This window comes from Anomalospiza imberbis, chromosome 11 (assembly GCF_031753505.1).
Source record: "Anomalospiza imberbis isolate Cuckoo-Finch-1a 21T00152 chromosome 11, ASM3175350v1, whole genome shotgun sequence".
Classification (NCBI taxonomy): domain Eukaryota; kingdom Metazoa; phylum Chordata; class Aves; order Passeriformes; family Viduidae; genus Anomalospiza; species Anomalospiza imberbis.
In genome coordinates, this window is record NC_089691.1 from 21,376,378 (window position 1) to 21,384,485 (window position 8,108).

An 8,108-nucleotide genomic window follows, 5' to 3' on the forward strand; every position below is an offset into this window, starting at 1 on the left:
TTCTCCCACCCCAGAATTGTCTTCATCCCGAGAGCATTGAGCTAAGAGTATTAAATTCAGTTCCCACCACAAAACCCAACCTGAATTAGGCTCTGGGTGTCCTTTCAATTGCAAAGCATTGTAAAAACTCACCCTAAGCAGTGCCATATAAACAGAAAATATAGAAATATTAATAAATACATATTGATATTAATGTACATTTACATGTAAATATATAAATATATAAAATATATTAATATATAAAATAAATAAGTATATATAATATATAAATATATATAAATATATATAAATATATCAAATAGATGTGTATATAAAATATATATAATTATATAAATAAATATCTAAATAAATAAATATATAAAATACATTAAAATATAAATAAATATATAAATATATAAAATATAAGTAGCTCCAGGAAGCTGCTGCAGGAGCTCTGCAGAGGAGCAGGACCTCCTGCACAGCTCTGAACAGGCAGCCCTGAGCCTGGATGGGCTCTCCTGGATGTGTCTGGAATATCCCAGCTGAGACCCGTGGAGCTGACACATACACACACACACCCACACACAGAGACTCAGAATCAGCCAGCAATCAAATAAATGGAAGTAAAACTTGTCCTGCCCCTAATTAATCCCAGTACTATTGGAAACTCCTGGTGTTTCTGAGGGCTGTTCCTGCATTCCCACACACCGTGTGGTGCTTGAGGAGCCACCAGAGCCACCCACGCTGCCTGGGCTCTGTGGGGTTGTTCACACCCAGATTTAGGAGCAGGAGTGATCATCTAATACATTTTTCAAAGGAACTGGGCCGTGCATGTGTTTTTTAGGTTATCCCACAGCACGAGCTAAGATTAAAATCTCCCTCTAGATTTCCCAGTGTATGGGAGCCCCACAGCTCTCCAGACACGGCTTCTATTTGAAGAAAACCCTCTCCCTGTGGATGGTGTTCTATTCTCAGGTGTCACCTGCTCCTCAGAGCCACCCCCACGTGGAGTGAGTGGGGAGGGAGAGCACGGGGGATCACAATAGCAGGGAAAGAGGAGCGGCAGTGCCAAAAACCAGCGCGGCACCCGCTGCTGCTGCTGGGAGTCACTGGCGCTCCCCCCTCGTGCAGCTTTGGGTCATGGCTGTCCAAACAGGCATTTGTTCATGGAGCTGGTACCATGAAATCAGCCAAGATCACTTCTTCCTCTGTAGTAAAAATATTTTCGTATCGAGGTTTTTCAATTTTTCAAGCGTTATTTTTGGTGGGCGTTACAAAAGAAGGGAGTAATGTTGTGACACTTTATACAATGCCATATCTGGGGAAAAAAATCCCCTGCCTAAATGTGTGACAGTGTAAACACACATCATTTACCACTGAACTTAGAAAAATCTTGCAAAACACCCAGCCTTTTTCTTGAGATGTCAAAATCTCGTCACACATCTCACCAGTGGCTATCACACAGAGTTTTAGATCACTTGATGGGCCTTAGGCTTTAGGGAAAATAAATTTAAAAGTAAATTTATGGGAAGAAAACAGTGGAAGAGTCTTCAAGATGTCACTGGAATGTGGCCACCCTTGCGGGGCATTAACAGGACTCACAGTCCATCAAACCTGAGCCTAAGGGAGATGGGTAACTCACTCCCATGACAACTTTTGAGGCGCTCTACAGATGGAAATGAAAAAATAGGGATATTTTGCATGCATGATAGAAAGACAAGAAAATACCCAAGGAAAAAGCCATCACAGTTGGGGAAAGTTGTGGGAACCCAGGACATGCTTCTGGCTGCCCTGGCTGGCTCCAGACCCTGGCAGGGGGCTCGCAGACCTTGGCACCAAGTCAAAAACACCTGTGGCTTCCATTTTAGCCTGTGGAAAAAGCTGCCAACTCTGTGTGAGGAATTACAAGCCACAAGGGTTTGAGTAGTGTGGTAGTTGAGTTAACACAGGGTGGAAAAGTAGAATTTTGGGCTTTTTTTAGAATGGGGTTCAGGGGTACAAGATGGAGGGATTTGGGCGTGTCCTGACCTTCTCCTCCTTCTCCTTGCCCTCCATGTCTTGCTGTGATGGTGACACTTTTCTGTTGGTTTAAGGTACAGACACACTGTCCAACATAAATGACAGACATTGGCACGTTATTGTAAACATGGCACACAGAGTTTTGGGTATAAAACGTGAACACCGCCCTGAGGGCAGACAGAATGCCATGGCCGACCTGCTGGACAGAGCTCAGCAGGGCAGAGAGAGAATGTTCTAGATAAGGGAAAATAAACAACCTTGAGAAGCCGACCCTGCGCATTCAGACTCCTTCTTTGGCTGCATGGGCTGGAAACGAGGACTTTTACACCCTTGGGGTCACCTCGACAGCCAGACCCCGAGATGTGGCATCCCTGGGTGGGCACGACACTGACTCACCAGATCCTGAGAGGAGGTGTGTCCTGCTGGAAACGAGCAGAAATCCCAGCCTTCCTCACCTCAGGAAATGCAGCCTGTGTTTGCCAGCTGGCCAAAGCAAGAGGAGGGACAGCACATTCCTCAGGGCCGGAAGGAGCCCTGGAGGCAATTCTGTGTCCCACCTCCCTTTCTGGGGTTGGGTGGGTCGTGCAGCTGAGTCCCAAGGACACCTCTGGTGTCACCACAGAGTCATCGAGGCTGGAAAAGACCTCTGAGCTCATCGGGTCCAACCATCAGCCCAGCAGCACCACGCTCAGCACCAAACAACGTCCTCAGGTCCCACGTTCAGGTTTTTTAAAACACTTCCAAGGAAGGTGACTCCACAACTGCCCTGTTCCAATGCCTGACAACCCTTTCCATGAGGAAATTTCCCCTAATACCCAATCTGAACCTCCCCTGGCACCACACGAGGCCATTTGCTCTCCTCCTGTCCCCTGACTGCCCCATGCCAGGGCTCTGATTGCCCAGCCTGAATGCCCATCCCAGCTATGGAACTGTGTCCAAACTGACACAAAGCAGCCCGTGGCACCTAAAATTCAGCTGAACACCTGTGCACTCCCTCCCCCAAAGTAGGTGACCCATTTTCCACACGTTTTGTCGGAGCATTTCATTTTCCAGCCCTTTGGGCTGGAGGGCACAGCAATTTCTTTTCCTACAGAAATGGGCTTGGTCTGCAGCCACGTGAGCAGAGCCACAGAACCTCTCCTCCTGCCCCCACTTCAGCTCCTGGCACCACCCCTGAGTGTTTGGAGAGCCCAGGATCCAGGTTCTGCTCCAGAGCAAAGGCAGCAGTGCCTCCTCCCTGAGCCTACACACACACACAGCCCTGCTCAAACACATTTCTGGGTTCTGAACGTGTGCCTTCAGCTGGAACCTCAGAGCCAAGTGCAGGGGGTTTATCTGGGGCTAACAAAAACCTCGTGGCATTTCCTAGATAGAATGAAGCCCGAGTTTAGCAATTATTCATAGCCTTACACACATTCTTGCAGGCAGTCGAGCTGACTTGGCAGACTGGAGCTAATTGGGTTTACAGTAGAATGAAGCTTTGATTGAAGTGCCTCGCTTAAAAAAAGAAAAATCCCGCATCCCCCCACACCCCTGCTAACATTACTCCGGAGCATGTAAAACAACCACCCCACATCTCAGCAAAGGAGAAATGCAGGGATTTTTATTGCTTTACCAAGCAAGGACCCACAAGTGAATAATCCTGAATGTTTGATGTGCTGTATTCTGATCCATAATTCAGCGGCGGCACAACGGCTGCGTGTGCCTGACATCTCTGGCTGCTTTTGAAGTTCATGAAACCCCTGCAGTCACCAAGGGGAGGGATCCTGCTTGTGGAGCCAAGGTGGGCACTGAACAAAAGGTGGGAAGAAAAAGGTTGCAAAGCTAATGCACAAAAACCTTGGAGAACGTAAATGAATGTAGCCTCGAGTTTACCGAGTAAATAATTCAAATTCTACGGTGGTGATTTATGGAAATAAAAGGACATATTTAATGAGCCCAGCAGGCAGCAGGTGCTTCTACTTTAACATGTTAAAGGCAAAAATCAAAAGGCAGAAGCTTTTTCCTGTTTCATGGTCACAGTTTAAAATAAAAGCTCTTCCCTGTGCTTCAGGGATGTGCTGTGCTCAGCAGTTTTGCTGCTCCAAGGAGGGTCCTTTGAATGCTCCCATCACCAATTTCCACACAGCCACCTGGAGAACCCTCCCAGACCTTCTGGGCAGACCGTGGGCAGGGACACCTTCCACCATCCCAGGGCACCACAGCAGCCTTGGGCACTGCCAGGGATCCAGGGGCAGCCACAGCTGCTCTGGGCACACTGTGCCAGGGCCTGCCCACCCTCCCAGTAAAAAATTTCTTCCTTCTAACTACTCCAAATCTGCTCTTTTTTAGCTCAAAACACACCCCCCCCCCCCCCGATGAACTTTTGTGTTCTGTCTGGAGGGGTTTATGGACAGTCATCACATGGAGATGAGTGGCCTGGCTTTGAGTTCATGCTGGGCACAATTTCACCCCCTCAGGGACAGCCCCTTACATTCAGCCAGATTTAGGTGCAGGTAGAAGATGCAATTTATTAAAATAGGCTTAAAAGAAATCCCAGAGAAAGGAACATGGGGGTGGAAACCCCCACTGACCTGAGCAAGGTGGGGAAGGAGCTGTGCCACACATCTTCCCTGCCTTCAGTTCTTCCACCTCTCTTATTTATTTGATGTTTCAGAAGGAAAGTCCAGAGTTCAAAGCTGGTGCTTCATCAATCAGCATCCGTGAGGCCGGGCTGTGCCAACATCCCCACCTTCTCCATCGACTCCCACGTGGCTCATTGGGGAAACTGCCTAATTAAGAGGAGAAAATGAGATTTTTAGGAAGCAAACCTTCTGCCTTTCCGTGTGCTACATCACAGGAGGTGCTGAGCACAGGCAGAGAGGGGCTTTGAAGGGAAACTGCTGCCTCAGAGCGCCGTGAGCTCTCAGAGGTTTGGACCCCAAAATCCCACATTTCAGGCTGTGTACCCAGCAGCCTGACAGAGGATTGTCCTGAGAGGCTGGGGAAGGAGCTCTGCCACACCACGACATCCAGCAGGCACTGATGGCACACCAGAGCAGCTTCACAGCTGCTAGACCCAGCCTCTGCCCCTCTCCAGCTGTGAGCCAGGATCATTCACCCCACCCGTGGGAATGAACGGCTGCTGCTCCACCCTGGGGCAGCTGGAGGGGCTGGGGATCCACACTGGGGGTTTGAGAGCAAAACAGAATCCAAACTCCTCTGCAAACCCACAAGGTAGAGGTGGGAGTGCAGCCGTGCAGCCCATCCATGGTGCAGAGAGGGACAGCTGGGCCAGGGAGCCCCTGAGTGCCCTGCACACAAATCCCAGAGAGATCTGGGTTGGGAGGGGCCTTAAATCCCATCCAGTGCCACCCTGCCATGGCAGGGACACCTCCCACTGTCCCAGGTGCTCCCAGCCCTGTCCAGCCTGGCCTTGGGCACTGCCAGGGATCCAGGGGCAGCCACAGCTGCTCTGGGCACCTGTGCCAGTGAGGGATTTGTGTCTCGGCTGAACCAAGCTATGACCTTACAAAGAGTGAAATTATTCATAGCTGAACCAAGCTATGACCTTACAAAGAGTGAAATTATCTTGTGAGGTTATTTAGTGCGAGGACAAAGGAGATAGGAGTGACATGGCCAAGGTGGTTTCTTGTTGCCCTGATTTTTAAAAGTGTTAAATTTTCTTTTATAGTTATTTTGAAAGTTTTAAAGTTCTCATAAAACTCCTTCAGCCTTCTGATAATGTTCGCATATTTCCACTGGAGTTTCTCACACTGTTCATGTAAATAATGATTGTTTTGCATTCTTCTTTGTGGGGGGAGAGAATTGATGGACTGTTGGTTTGACCAGTGTGGTTGGAGAGGTGGCAATTCCATCCTCCAATCCACGGTCACCTCTGGAATTCTATAAATACCAGGTGCTTGAACAAAACATGCCCCTTTTGGCCTTTGAACTTACCAAGCGTTTGTGTGCTTCCTTCGTGTCCAATAGCGACAGTTTCACCCTGGAGAGCCTTCCCCAGGTGTGTGAGAGCTAAATCCCATGGAATGCTCCACAACCCAGCTGTGAATTCCCACTCCCCACAGCCATCTGCAGCAGAGGAAATCAGCCCTGCAGCCCCTCACAGGTGTGTCCCAGCCTCGGTGAGCTCCCTCCCCGACCTGGCTGCTGCACAGGGAGGTGGCAGCAGGCAGGAGCTCCCCGAGCAGGGGACAGGGACATCCATCACCTGGGTCCCACTCCTGACTCCGGGGATTCACGGCCACCACCGTGTGTCACCCACAGCTGTTGCCATGGCAACTGGAAATCATTAAAAATAAATAAACTCATTTTTATGACACAACTCATAGAGTGCCTGGCTTCTGCCAGGAGTTTAAATTTGGCCTGTTTGGCTAATTTGATGGGATGCCATGAGTGAGGGCCTGATTTGAAACCACAAGTCATTTTTCTCCTTGGAAGAGTGGATAACTGAGTCTATTAATCCAACAATACATTTAAAGCTGAGTTATTGTGACAAGGGACTTCCATTATCCATTTCATCGAGTTGCAAACTGTCAGAATAAATCTCATGGGGTTCAGGAAAAAAGCTGCCTGCCTTTGTTGGCTGTTTTTATATGCCACAACTGTTTAATTTGGTTCGCTTTAACTCGGGATACTGTACAACTGTACAGGGGGAAGCTCATGGGGAACCTACTACAGAAAATGGCAACTTTATGGTCATCAAAGTTTTTTTAAAAAAGCAGCCAGGACAGTAAAGTTTGACCACCCTGACATTGACTTCAATGACCTTTTTCCTTATACATTTCAGGTTTTAACTATAAACAGTTCTCCTTTTGGAATGAACATTTGCAAATTAAAAAGTGCTTTCTTAAAGCTCTGGTTTTATCTTGCAAAACAAATTGACTTAACCAATTAAAACTCATATAACCAGAAACAAATCAACATAAAGCATAAAATGGAAGCAAGAGTATCCAACTTCCAGATGTCAAACTGGAATTCAGAAGGTGGGATTCAATTTTAGGGCTCTACCTGCAGTGACTTAACTTCAAGGCAACTCCTTCTCCCACCAGTTCTGCAGATGATGGCAATTCTTAATTATCCTTTATTTGCTTGGTTTTGTAATTAAAGCTGTTCTGGAAGAAAATGAATAATTGATGTAACTGGCCATGAAGATGGGAGGGCAGAAAGGTTGAAGCTGCAAAGGAGAAGAAGGAAGGGGAAGAGAAGAAGGGGAAGAGAAGAAGGGGAAGAGAAGAAGGGGAAGAGAAGGAAGGAAGGAGCCAGTACCACTCAGGGCCTGAAAAACAGAGATGGAAAATTCCCAGTGAATTCCAAGCCCTGTGTGCTCACACCCAGCAGTGAAGGAGGAGGTGACACCGTGCCAAGAGCTACCTGGGGAGTTTGTTTTCCATCTGTCCCCACAGCTGCAGCCCTGGCCAGTCCCCCACGGGATGGGACCTTTGAGGTTTCTCCTGCAGCATTGACACTTTAACCCCAGTCCAGCACTTGGGGTTGATTATTCACAATTATTCCCCTCAGGTTTCATTTCAAAGCCACTGTGAGCTGCAGGAAGCCCAGAGAGAGGCAGACACGTGCACAGCAACACCCCCCACACTCTAATTACAGCCTTTACAGATAAATATTAGTTTTGAGAAGTGACTTTTAAAGGTTTTTAAGCAGTGCTCAGTGCTGGCTGTGCTCCCATGCAGAAGTTCAACACCCAAGTGCACTGGAGGGGAAGAACAAGGAAATCAAACTCAAGAGTTTCTGGAGGGCAGATCAAACCCCGGCAGCAGAGTCCCAGCTCTGGATCTGGAGTGCAGGTGGCATTAATGGCACTGGGGAGGCTCTGCCAGGGATTTCCTGGGGATTCCCTCTGATTTTCAGCAGCTCCCTGAGCCAGGGACCCCAGCCTGGAAGGACATACAGACCTGTGGCTTGCAGCCTTGGAAAGGAGAAGGGCCTGTGCTCTGTGTTGGGTTTAAATCAGTATTTTGGCCAGTCCCAGTGCATAAAATATCTCGCTTCATGCACCCGGGGGCAAGGACAAAGGGAAAAAAAATCTGTCTTAAAGTCCTTTACATCTTGGATTGATTTCTTTAAAGAGGATTCGCTAAGAAATAAACATT